We start from the raw sequence: 13,770 nt of genomic DNA on the forward strand, positions 1-13,770 counted from the left end.
CTCTAATCTATGGCAGCGCGGAACAAAGTGACCCAAAAGTGGTGTTTTATCCCCTCATTCTGCTCTTTCATGGTTTCCCGCTTGAAAGCAGCTGATACAATACACTTTGATAGAAAGTGCACCTCGGCCGCCGAGACCTCAATCTATCTCGCAGCTTTATATGCATAAGTAAAGAAAACACGGCGCTGAGACTCGATCAGATTTTCCCTCAGCGACATCTTTAGCGCCCCATTGTCCGCCGCCGCAATTGTCGAGGGGCCCCTCAAGATGAGCAACGGGAAGCGGACTGCACGGAGACACCGGAACTATTCTCCCAACCTTCGCCTCTCCTCTGTGACGCCGGCATGACGTCAGCGCTGCTCGGACGATTCGAAAACACCGGCGGAGCCCTGGCTCTACCCCACCAAGACCCTCCCAAGCTCTGTGCCCTCCTCGCCTCTAGTCGTTGGGTTAGGTAACCAAAACATGTCACGGTAGGCCCCATTACTATCCGCAATAAATACAAGCAACAGAGGACCTCCTCTAAACGACAAGAGCGTTAGATTGGTCTGACCATAAAACGTCGCGGGTCTTCGACCACGCTTCGCTTATCTATTACGCTAATTTGGTGTCAGAAAAATTGAATAAAATCAGAATGTAATGACTGGAGGTCATAGCGCCCAGGGATATTGATAAAGCATATTCACATCTAAATGTAAAACCGATCAACAGTTAGCTCATCCTGTTTAGGAAATCCAAACATTTAGAATTTACCCATGAAGTGCGGGAAAGCAGATCCTTTCAGTTTTTGGCCATAAATAGTTTATAACTTCCTTACTACCGAAAGTTGAGCTAGCTGGTATGGATGCACGCCTTACCTTCTTACACGTTGAATTATACCTTCCAGTACACACTTGCCGGCGATATTGCACCACATGTCAGAACCGATTGCTTAACTTCGACTTCTGTTGTTCACAACTAATCAAACGGGAATAAGAAACAGCTTGCCTCAAGAAGGCAATCAAGAAATGTAGTTGAAAAACGTGGGTGAAAGTTTGCATAAGCAGATACCATGCCTCAATGACTGTGGATATCCGGACAGTTGACAGCAGTTCTAGAAAGAAGATACGCTGCTGAGCTTTAGGTTGCGGTTTTATTCCGACAGCGGCAGCCGCACTTCTGCTTGGTTGAAATGCAAAAACACTCTGGGTACTTTGATTTAGGTGTGCGTTAAAGAACGACAGTAAGTAGTCAAAACTATTCCGTAGCCCACCACTGCGGCGTGCCTCATAATCAGATCGTGGTTTTGCCACTTAAGATCCCAGAATGTAGTTTTTAGGCATGCGAAAATTAGGTACGCAAAAATTGCCTTAATTCACGTAGAAACACATCATAACAGTGAATCTAAGTGCCATCGTGTGCTTGTCGTGATGTCGTACATTCACGAAATCTCACAGACGTTAAAAAATAGCGAGCGGAAAACAAGCACTTTAGTTCTTTCAGCACACAACAAGCCCAAGGGAATTTGTGGCAAAGGGAACAACACAAGGAAAGAACACCTACAAGGATGAATGTGTGGCACAAATAACTGCATGCCTGCAGACTGACAAACATAATTATGAAGAACCAACTCTCGGTTGCTATCAAAAATGCGTTTAGCGAGCTTTGTGAGGTGGTCACTTGTGGCACTACGTTGCAGTATGTGTTATGCGTGGCGCTCTCCTTACTACCATGCCTTGCCCGTGCGCGGAAGCCAACCGGAACCTTGAGCGCCACTTCCTGAACGAGCAGTTCGGAACCCCGTGCAGCGTCTGCGGCCAGAAGCGCCGTGTCCCACCGACAACGTCTCAAAACCCTATCTGTCATGAGAAAAGAATGTGAAACGCTTCATTTACCACCATGCCACCCAGCGGTACCGCATGGTATCAGCGTTACCACCGCACACTGGTACCGTAAGACCGTTCGACCTTTATCTCTTTGTTAGACTGCAATATCTTATGGATCGCTCAACGAAAACAGTTAGACAGTTACAAGAAATCGCGATGAGCTCCCAAAGAATGCTAAACGCATTAAAACAAGACCGGTTCATAAATCATTTTGGTTCATTGGCAGTCGTACAAATTGACAGTCTGAAAAACGGGCTGGTGTTTAAATAATGGTCCACGAGGAAAAAACATACCACTGCAACATGTCATTGGAATGTGGAATTCTTGTTCTGCGAGAACCATCGCACTCGTCACAGACACACAAAAAATTTTGGAAGCTTTCCACATGGCATCACTATTAATGCCACGTGCGCACGCTCCCCGCGTCCGTAGCATTTGTTGACCAAAAAAAATAGAACTGGTGAAAAGGGGCAGTAAGGGGCGTGCAAACTTTATCTAGATATGGAAGTCCAATTGACTAGGTGCACCTTGCTTGTTATTGCTAATAATTCGCTTCCCGCGTAATCAATAAACAGATAATCTGCGTTTCTTGTGTGTCTTGCACGTCTTCAAGTTCTATTTACGACGTCCTGTGTTGTATCGAAGCGCAACCTTTAACCATGTCAGCTAACGCATTTGGTGGGAAACGTTAACTGCCATGTTCTAAGAAATGTTTACAGCTGGTTTTGCTTCTTCTTGGTTCTTTTGCAGTGGTGTACTCAGCCACCAGTCTTGGGCGAGCAACACAGTACTTCGCTCGGAACTGCATCAATCAGATGAAGCGCATATCGCCTCGTCCCCCAACGCCGGATTTTTTTAAAGTAAGCAAGTATACCTGGATGGGTGTTCGCCTCATAAGCTGTTTAAAGCATAAAATGAGTCTTTATAATTTGGGCGCATGGGATGCTGTCCTTATGCAGGCAAAAATATGAGAACAGAGACCAATCTTCATCTTGCAAATTAAATGTTTTGTGAACCGAACCAAGCGGTAACTGAGGCAAGGATAGAAGTTAGGCCAGCTGTGAACGTGGGTCGCACAAATCTAATTGCCACCTTATGAAAAGACACAAAGCTTCGGTATCCAAGACCACTTTCTGCAGTTTTTTCATTCGCTGTCACGCATCAGAAAAGCTTTGAAAAACTCACTGCACCCCGTTTTTTTTTCATTACCATCAGCCAGTATGTTCAGTCCTAAAATAAGGCATGTGATGAACAGCATTCCTCAGCAGTTTCGATAGAAAAGAACTTTAGAAGCTCTAAACACGCACAATATCTGGGAACCGTACCTCTAGCGGTCAAGCTCCCTGATATACAGGTTGTCCCAACTATCATGCACCAAACGTTAAAAATATGCAAGTGCCCCGTAGCTGGACGGCAATGTAGTTTGCCGTCGCTTGGAGGTACTCAGACGATTTTCTGAATTCCGCCTAACTACATAATTAGTATTATTTGATTGATCAACTTCTCAAATAATATAATTAGATGAAAAGTGTGAATGAGAAAATTGTAGAGCAACATGAAAAACTCCCGATACAGCTTTTTGTTGCTCAATGCGTGCTACATAAAAGTATTTTTTCGAGCGTGAAAGAAGCCCACGAATACACGCACAGTGCCTCGAGCGGCCAATCGCGCGGCAATTTTGCATGTATTTGCGGGCTTCTTTCACACTCGGAAAATTCTCTTATGTAGCACGCACTGAGCAACAGAAAGCTGTATGAGGAGTTTTTCATGTTGCTCTACAATCTTCTCATTGACAGTTTTCATCTCAGTATATTTTTGAAAAAGTTGATTAAATAATTAGGACGAATTATGTAATTCGACGAAATATCATACGATGAGGTATTATAAATGGCTGAGATATCATATATAAAAAAAAAGTCCCAAGCCTGCAGTCAGTGTGAACAAACTCGGAGAGTAATGTTCGCTAACAGCCACAAGTGTTCGTGCAGTGCAATCACTCTAAGAAGCATCGTAGATTTTAATGGCCTTGTGCATATCAACAGCGCCTAGGTCAATGACCCAGTATCCTTTTCATGTAGGGCGGCACTCATCTGAACGGCTGAAACTGGCTCGCCGAGCGCATAGTTTAGCGTCGAAGAATGGGCAGTGGTGCACAAGGTGCTTCTATTGTCTCGTCAAAACTGCTAAACTGCACACGCCAGTGTTGGTCATTCCTATAAGAAATGACTAGGCAGTCGTAAAGGAGACACCAACCACATGTTACATTGTAAAGTGGCAGGCGACATTGCAAGTAAGGGATCAGATGAATAGAAGCGTGATTTGATGAAACCTGATGAATTCCATTCTCGAAGTTTGATGACAATTCATTGTAGTGGCGACGCAGCATCCGCTCTCGAGAATGGTATGGACACACGCAGATCTTGTGGGTGAAGCGAGGGTGCAGCTTTATTTGAGCAATCACTACCGATAATTCTGCAGTGGCTTCTTTCGGGCACTAGGTGCACGTGTGACTATCGTACAAGATGTATACCCGTGAGCAAAAGTATATGGACCACATGGTTCGCCCAAAAAAAAACTGAATTTCTTCGTAGTTACCACGCATAAACTGAAATTGACGAGTACACTGGAAAGTTCGCAATGTCAAGTTTAGACCGCAGTACTCAATTTCAAGTTGCATTCGCAGGCAGTTGAAAAAAATTAGCTTGATCGCAAAATCCCTTGTCCGTGTACTTTTTCTCACGGGTGTACATGTACACACCCTAGAAGAGATCAAAAAGGCCGCTCTCCGCTTATTTGTCATGTGCAGAAGAGATCGCATTGTTTTCAAAATCTAGCGTGCTCGCCAAAATTGGCATGACCACTTTTGAAAGAAAGCAAACAAAAGAAAATAATTAATAATCACTATTATTGAATATAGGTAGTACCATGGCCAATCCCCGCCTCGTGGGTACGTGCCATGAGTTGAAAGAAGAACAAGAAGAAGAAGAAGAGAAAGACGAGAATGCGCATGGATACGATAGCACGTATTCACTTCGCTTCTTCCCAATGGTGCTGAATAATACACATCATCACTGCAGAGCTCGGTTCTTATGGTGCACACCCGAAAATGTACCGTAAATAGGTTCAGCTTGAACTATTATGGTAGCTTCAGTTGTGTTATCTGAAAAGTATTTTGCAGCGCTTCAACAATTTCTTAATCCAGGCACTACCGTTACAAGGAATGAGCTTCTAAGACTCCAATTTTTGATTTTCTGCCAAGCTTCCGCCCGGTCAAATGAGGGTGGCGAAGTTTTGGGGATGTGAGATGCTGGCTCTTTCCTCTTCACGTACCTGGTGCTGGGCGAACGCTGATCATCGAGGGCGCGCCCCGAGAAGAGGCTTCACGCTGACTCTCGCCATTTTCCCAAAGTGGGATAATGGAGCATTAAATTTTTGGTAGCGGGGGTGGGGTACACCGAACCCACCCCCAACCAAGAAATCCAAAGACAGAATAAATAACACATAAACTAGGGATGGTCGATAAGTTTTATTGCGATAGCAATTATATGGACACTTCTACCGGATTTCTGCCGTCGTCGTCGCCGTCGCCGTGAGGTTCCCTATAGATAAAATCTTCGCCGCGCGCCGTATGCCCGAGCGGAAGCGTGCGGCGACGCGCGCTATCACGGAGAGCGAACGCACTCAAAAACCCACGCGCAAGCAAGCGGGAAGCCAGCGCCGGAGGGAGCGCGGGGGGCGCACTTCTACGCTGCCAACAACCGCTCTCGTCGCTCGCTCGCACCGTCGCTTATCTCCACACGGCTCTGACCTTTATGCGCCGTGCATTCGCCGCTCAGTTTCCTTTGAACCGATAGACCGCACGTACCTTCGCCCGCTGCTGCGGCGTATATATGCGCTTGCTGCCAGCGTTTTGACAGTCGTTGTCTGCAGTCATTCAGTGTGATCTATTCATGTTTGTTTGTGCGCGCTCACACCACGCTTGTTCAATCAGTTAGTAATACTCGGGCCACATTTTCCAACGCACGCTACACATGCAATGCTGCCCGGGTCGGCAGTGCAGCGCTACAGGTGTGTCCCTTCGCACGCGCTGCCCACGGTAAGCGCTTCTCATCAACACCACCGTTTCACACGCGCCTCCTCGTGGTCATCGAGTCTCTCTTCATGTCGGTCTACTTACGCCGCAGCACACCTGCTTACTTAATCAGCTCATGTTTACTACAATTCATATTGCTACCAAAGCCGCTCACCTTACTTCGTATGACATTGCTGTGTTGCTATCGCATTCATTGCTTCGCCCTTAGGGCGAAACTGTGACATTTTTTATGCGACTAACGATTGATCGCTTTCGATGCTGGGTCTGTCATTGATGAATTGATTAATCGAAAATTTTGCCCGACATTTAAAAACATATAAGCACAGTTATCTACTCGTGTAGGACCGTATTTTGAAGTTTGAGAGGTGGAACCAAGCTATACATACAAGTGTATAAAGTTTCATGCAGTATAATCTGTAATTTGTTAAAGACTAAATGGTGTTCGCTTTAGTGAGCGGCCTTTGCAAATAAAATAATATGTGTTATAAAATGGCCCTTACAGCAGCATTAAACAAGATAAATGGTACCAGTGAGTCCCTATAGAGTATAGCTAAAGCAAGAAATAAGAAAAATTACAAAAATGAAAGGCGAAGTCCAACTAAAATACGCAAGAAATTGCAATATGATATAGGATATTAAGCCACATGCTCTTTCCTACAGGTAGAAGGAGCGTCAATTGACTGGAATGTTCAGGTGAAACCGACACGTTCTTTAAATGGCCGCGTAACTAGCATGCGAGAATAGATAACAGATCTGTAGACTTACTGGAATCGACATGAACTCCATGCTCGAAACCAGCACGAATGCCGTGCCACATCTTTAGTGGACTGGGATTGACACGACGATCAGCGACTGGGTTGCTATATAGTATGCCTTTAATTGCGAGGGCGTTTCATGCCTCCGGCTTCAGGCAGCGTGGTGGCGTGTGCGGTGTAGGGCAAGAGAGGGGAAGCGCTCGGTGCGGCAACACTCGGAACTCGGTCGCTTTACCACAGTCGTTCTACCACAGCTGCCCCGTCACTGCTCGTGCTCCGCCATTCTCGTACGATTTCAATATTTTCGCGCAACTTCTATGAAACTCTCGATAACGATTAATTGAGCATGTCTAATTGACTCAGACGATTAAATGAAAGGTGGGCATCGATGAAGAATATTTGTTTTGCGAGATACTTTTTTTCGTTTAATCGTATAATCATTCATTGATATTAGCAACCCTAGCATAGACTTGATTTTTCCACAGCTTTTGGCTCCTGATGAAGCATCGGCTCTGTCTCTTTACGGCGAAGCTGTATGTGTGTTGTCCGCGAACAAAAACTATCATCAACAGCAATGGCTCGAGTGTCGTCGTATTTTTCCACAGCTCGTTGGCACCACTCGGCACAACCGCGCGAACCCGCTCGTGCCACAGTGGCTCGCGCGTTCGTCGTCGCCGTCTTCTGGTGGCTCCATTGGGCAAAAAACTATCATCATCACATCTCTTTTCATCCCACCGAAGGGCGTTCTAGTTGCCACCTGTGTCCTTCAAACGACATCTTATCGAACGTATTTCTCCTCAAATACGTTACACTCACGTTGCAGTATCCAAGTGTGTACTACTTCGCTGCTGGTGTAAATTTTGGCAGTGGCGTAATCGTGTTGCTGTCGAAAATGTACACCAGCAGCGAAATAGAACACCTGGTTACTGCAATATGAGCTGTTTTTGTATGTTTGAGCTCTGCGCCACCAGGTGGCAGCACCATATAGGCCGCTCACGTTTACGGTTCCCCCGCAACGCCCCAACGCCCAGTCCGCCCGCGTTTACACGACTACCGGACAAGCTAAACTTCTCCATTAGTCGAAGAACGGCCGCCCCCCCCCCCCTCTTTCCCCTCTGTTTTCGACAGCGCCATCCGCGTATCGCTCTAACTCGGTTTTGAGACTATTTGCCACGCGTTCGCATGTTCCTGTTCATAGTGCTCACGATAGGGCATGGTGGCGTGCGCCCACACCCACACGCCCTCCGACAAAACAAATGGACACCGTTGCACCCACTTCTACGACTGAAGCAGCTTCTCGAAGGCCGCCTTCGTCACACATGCAGCCCGCACTGGCAAAAAGGAAGAATGCCGAAATAACAGACACAGACAAAACCGTTGAAAACGCCATATTCGTCTGTGAGCCCATGACCACTCTGGAAAACAAACTTGTTGCCCTTAAAAATCGTCGACCAAGCGAGCTTGATGCCTTTGTTTGGGAGACATCTGTGCGATTTTAAGAGCTAATTGAGAGCTGTGGAAGACACTCCACGACGTCACAAGCTCCCATCCTTAACAACAACGACAATAATAATGAAGTCAGTGCGTAGTCTGGTCATCTGGAAGTGGAACTGCAGGGGCTTCCGCAACAAGCGCGCCAGTCTAGCACTATTTCTAAAGAATCTTAACGAGCTCCCTGACATCATAGCCTTGCTGGAAATGCACAGGAAAGTCACTCTACCTGGATACAACACATTTCAAGACCCTCACATTGACGAGACCAACACTGCCATACTTGTAAGACGACATATTCCTATTAAATGGGATAAATTCAGCAGTACTGATATCCCCCACTATTTCATCAGAGTTCTACCTCAAAGCCAAGCCTATACGTGTTGAATGTTTATAGCCTTCCCAATGCTCGACAACGCCGCTTTGAGCGCATGTTTGCTCAAGTCAAAGCTAACACCAATAAACAGCCGCTAGTTGTAATGGGCGAATGCAATGCCTCACATCAAATGTGGGCCACTACGCATCCACCTCTAAGGGCAGAGCCCTGTGGCGGTACATACATAATCAAGGTTTCACCATCCATAATGACTTTACTCTTTCTACCCGGCTAGAAATAGCGTCAGTAGGGATATATCCCCCGACCTCACCCTAACTCGCCGCATCACTCAGGGGACATGGCAAAACCTGCAAAACAACTTAGGAAGCGACCATTACATCCTAGAACTTCGCGTAAATTTTAAGCACGGACCGCTGACCACAAAACCACTAAGGCTTACGAATTCAGAAAATATCGCTCAAACACTAACGAAGAAGACATTACCGACATAGAGCAATGGGCGAACACCTTACAAGCAGACGTAGAACCCATACTACCACTCTCCTGCTAGATACACCATTGGTCCCAATTGATTTGAAGCTCCTACACATGTGGGAAGCAAAGCAAGGTTTAATCAAGAAATGGCTAACAGCACGTTACAAGCACAAACGCCGAATCAGAATCGCCAAATGGTACTCTCAGATCCAATACCACGCTGTCAAATTTGCGGCACAACAATGGAATCAGGTTTGCGTAGGAGCGCATGCTCATCTTACCACTAAAGAGGCCTCGCAATTGGCCCGGCACCTGCTCGACCCCACCACGTCAAGGATGCATAATAAAAACCATATCAATAAACTCCTACATGAACACGCAGCGGACCTGCCGACCAGGTTCAGCAACCTGGCCTGCAAACATATGCCCTCTCCTACGCAAACTAATGCCCAACTATGGTGGTGAAACCAATGAGGAACTTTGCAGCCCCATCACAGAAGCGAAAGTTCGACATGCCCTCAACCAAGTGCAAACCACCACTGTACCAGGTCCAGACCCTGTGACCAATAAAAGGCTTCACTACCTCCACGAGCAATCCATACGCAAACTCACCGAGTGTTACAACACTGTCTCGAAGAGGGCGAGATACCCCAACAACAGAAAGCGGCCAACGTGATCTTCATTCACAAACCGAATAAGCCAATTCACATTGATAACTTCCGTCCAATCTCTCTCCCCTTATGCATAGAGAAGATTTTGGAGCACGTAATTCACCTAACGCCTCTCCAACACATGGAACATAATCACTTGTTCCGCTCGGAAATGACTGGCTTTCGCAATTCTCTTTCTTGTCAGGATGGCATGCTAATGCTGAAAAAGACATTATCGAACCGAGCGATGCACGTGACACAAAGCGTTGTTCGGCCTCGACCTCAAGGGAGCCTTCAATATTGTGTCCCACTTCGTCATTCCACGACAACTTAGCAGCACAAAATGTGGAGAGCCCGAATCTACCACTATATACACAGCTTCCTCACAAACCCCACTGCGACGCTCCAATTGGGCAGCAAAAAAATGCTGGTCAAATAAGTTTAGGAAGCACTGGCAAGCCACAAGAGGCAGTACTCTCCCCCCCCCTTCCTCTTCAATTTGGCTATGCGACCTTTAGTTTTTACTCTCAGGAAGATTCCTGACCTCCGATTCACAATGTACACGGACGATATTATGCCGTGTATGACCGGAGGTTCTGACGGGCACATCCAAGACTCGCTGCAAGCAGCAATTCACTAGATCAATCAAGTAGGTCACGACTTGAATCTCAGGTGCTCCCACAGGAAAACAGAGCTTCTCTTTTTGGACTCCAAGGCAACGAAATGGCTGATGCCGCTGCTAGAGGATTCACGGACCGAGTGTTGTCAAATTTACCATTAATTTCATTCTTAACATTACTCTAAAACAGCACTACCACTACTACTCTAAAGCCATCAGCATTACATGCCCCCCTCAGGAGTTGTATCGGTGGTTTTCAACATCTTCGCTGGATATCCACTTTTGACGGGTCGGGATGGTGACTTTTCTTCTGCCATGAAAGTCGCCTTCGTACGAGTTCCGACATAGCTGACGTCCACCAAGAGGTGCTCCGCGCATAGCGATCTAGCACCACGAAAATTCCGGATCGGAAGTTTGCGTGCTAGTCAAATTTACCAGCACGAAAATATAAAGGATAAAGAGGACATGACGGATGTCATATACTTTGTCTTCGGCGACTGAGGATGTTTAAATAGCTGACGTTGTTTTGCGATACTATTCCATCACCTGTGTGTCCCTGTGTGTCATTGAGTTCGCGAGAGCTCTCACAATTCCAGCAGATGGGAGAGCTTCAGAGTTAGCAAATCATGGCACATGAGGCGCAACTGCTCGTTCTTCTTATAATCATAAACCTTTCTTACGCCTGCAAAGTAGATAGAAGGGAAGGTAAGATGACTTTGTTATCTCTGATATTTGTAATCGTGTGCGTTGAATCTGTGCTGTTAATAACACATCGACATGATTGTAAGTTTCTTGGATAGAGACGCCAAAAGATGCCTCGCGCGTTCGCGCTGTATATATGGACGTGTTGAGCCCATATGCTGTGTTTCGTTATGCCTGTGTCTCATGTGACCAGCCACTTTACCAAATTATGCGTGGGATATCTGTACGGCAATTCATCCGCAAACCACATAAGTTAAGGTTCATGCGATTACGCCTGTCAAATGTATTGATGTTGGTCTGCTTCGGGCTCGCCCAACTGTGCGCCTTAGCGACGCTGGTAAAGAGCTCAGCACGCCTATGCACGAGTAAGAGAAAAATTAGCCATTGCATTGTACTTTCCGAGAGGTTTGAAGGTGAAAGACGGGACAAGCTGAACTAGACTGTTCTGGTTGAGAATAACCATTGTTGTAACTGAGAAAACAGGTACTAGGAATATTTTCAACCTAGCAATTGCTCTAGTCTTCTCTCGGCGCTTTTTTGGTCTTTTTCCCTCTAAATAATGCTTTGCCCAAACTTGAAATTGACCTCAATGCAGCATGCAATCACGAGGAAGGCAATGTGATGAAACTCCACCATTACCAGACACTGCTTATTGAAGGCGCGAAAGTCCTATCGACGAACTACATACAATGGAAGCAACAAAAATACAACGATCGCTAGCGTTCACCTAGTCCATGTGCAATGAAACTGGTAAGCCAATTGTTTAGTTGTATGTTAAAAATCTGGCATCGAGTTCAAGAACTATTTCATTCGCTAGTTCTTTTTGCCATTGGCTGGTCGCATTCGCTAATTAACTGTGAAGCACGAGGATTGGTCGAAATGTTCTCTTACGAACAATTTTACAATAACAGCTTTTTTTCTTAATACTGGCCCTCTAGCGAAATATCAAGAAGACAGCGAAGAAAAAAACACGTTTGCGCCTCCCTGTATCGAACTGAGTAAAGCGGAGCTAGTACACGCAAAGGAAATTGTAAGTAAAAACAATATTTTCGTTATGAGCGTATACTGCAGATCATCGCAAAGACACTATGAATTCAATCGAGTTGTGATGGACGCGAAGAAATTGGCCGGGAACAGGCCACTCCTGATCTTGTGCGATTTCAACGCGCCGCACACCTTATGGGGGTACAAATTTCAATCCAAGAGGGGAAAGGCTTTAGTCAAGACTATGGAAGACCTGGACGTTTCTCTACTACACGAACCCGGAGTAACCACAAGAAGAGGCAACAGCGTCTCCAGAGATACAACACCAGACCTGTCCCGGCTCAGCGGAATGCTGGATATCTCGTGGAAGTGTGAGGACGAGGACTTGGGCTCTGACCACACCATCATCACACTGACCATATGGGGCCCAGACTTCCGGGCCAAGCTGGCAGCAGTTCACATAACAGACTGGGATAAGATGCCTGCATACACACAACAAGACGGCGAAGACGCGGACGAAGGGGACTCGCACGATACCTCGTACAAGGCATGGGCCAAGAAACAGAAGACGATCTTCGACAAATTCACCCAAGAAATTGCAACTACAACGAAGGTACCTTTCGTCAACAGCAGGCTCGCTCACATGTGGGCGCCCCGGCACTCGCTCACGAAGCGCTGGAAGAGGCAAAGGCGCAACAGGAAGCTTGCGCGTCGGATAGCCGAGCTTAACAACGAAGTCTCGGAATACGTGGCCACGCTCAGCAAAGAGAACTGGTTGTAGGTATGCGACGGCCTTCAGGGACAGTTGTCCGTGGGCAAGACATGGAAAATGCTGAGGCACCTCATAGACCCCGTAGGCAGCAAGACAGCAAACAACCGGTTGCTGACGAAGGTCCTAAACACATACGACGGAGACGGCGACCGGCTTGTGAAGGCCCTAGAATACTACTATTTTCAAACGGAGCGAGGGCAACACCCGATCCCACGGGAATTCACAGGACCCAGCAATGAAGACCTGGACAGGCCGTTCACGATCCCCGAGATGTGGACAGCAATTTACGAGAGCAACAAGAAAAGTGCTCCGGGGAGAGACGCCATCACCTACAGGTTGCTCGCCAACATGAGCGGTAGAATCTCAGCTCGAACATATAAATAAGGCTTGGGAAACCTCTCAACTCCCGCCGGATTGGAAAGAGGCCGACGTGCGATTCATTCCCAAACCGGGTAAGGTCCCCTGCGATCGAAAACATGAGGCCAATATCGCTGACCTCCTGTGTTGGCAAGGTGATGGAGCGTATGGTACTACGTCGCCTTCAGGAACACCTTGAGGTACCCGACCAAATTTCGAAGACGATGTTTGGGTTCCGCAAGCATCTATCAACACAGGACGTCATGCTTCAGATTCAAGAGCTGGTAATCAAAAGAGCTACGCGAAACAGCCCCAGGGCAATCCTCGCCCTAGATCTCAAAGGGGCGTTCGACAATGTTACTCATGCTAGTATACTCACTAACCTCAATGAGACGAGGTGCGGGAGGCGCCCTTTCGGATATGTCAAAGAGTTTCTCTTCTCCCGCAAGGGACGAATCTCAATGGGTGAAGAGTGATCAGAGCCCATTGAATTGGGGGAGCGGGGCACCCCACAGGGAGCAGTATTATCACCACTCCTGTTTAATCTGGCCTTACTGCCACTGCCACGATTGCTAGACCAAATCCAAGGAATCGGACACGCGTTCTACGCGGACGATGTTACTATATGGACGGACCAAGGGGGCTCCGACGGCTGGATGGAGGAGACACTT

General features: G+C 46.9%; 2 protein-coding genes and 1 pseudogene across 7 annotated transcripts in view; 2 read left to right on the plus strand and 1 right to left on the minus strand.

The window, feature by feature from the left end:
- Positions 1-13,770, minus strand: part of LOC119448927 (cytochrome P450 3A8) — a 381,638-nt gene that overhangs the window by 224,390 nt on the left and 143,478 nt on the right. The window lies entirely within an intron of this gene.
- Positions 1-13,770, plus strand: part of LOC119448925 (uncharacterized) — a 349,207-nt gene that overhangs the window by 124,375 nt on the left and 211,062 nt on the right. The window lies entirely within an intron of this gene.
- Positions 5,188-5,334, plus strand: LOC119451108 (U1 spliceosomal RNA; annotated as a pseudogene).

This window comes from Dermacentor silvarum, chromosome 4 (assembly GCF_013339745.2).
Source record: "Dermacentor silvarum isolate Dsil-2018 chromosome 4, BIME_Dsil_1.4, whole genome shotgun sequence".
NCBI lineage: Eukaryota > Metazoa > Arthropoda > Arachnida > Ixodida > Ixodidae > Dermacentor > Dermacentor silvarum.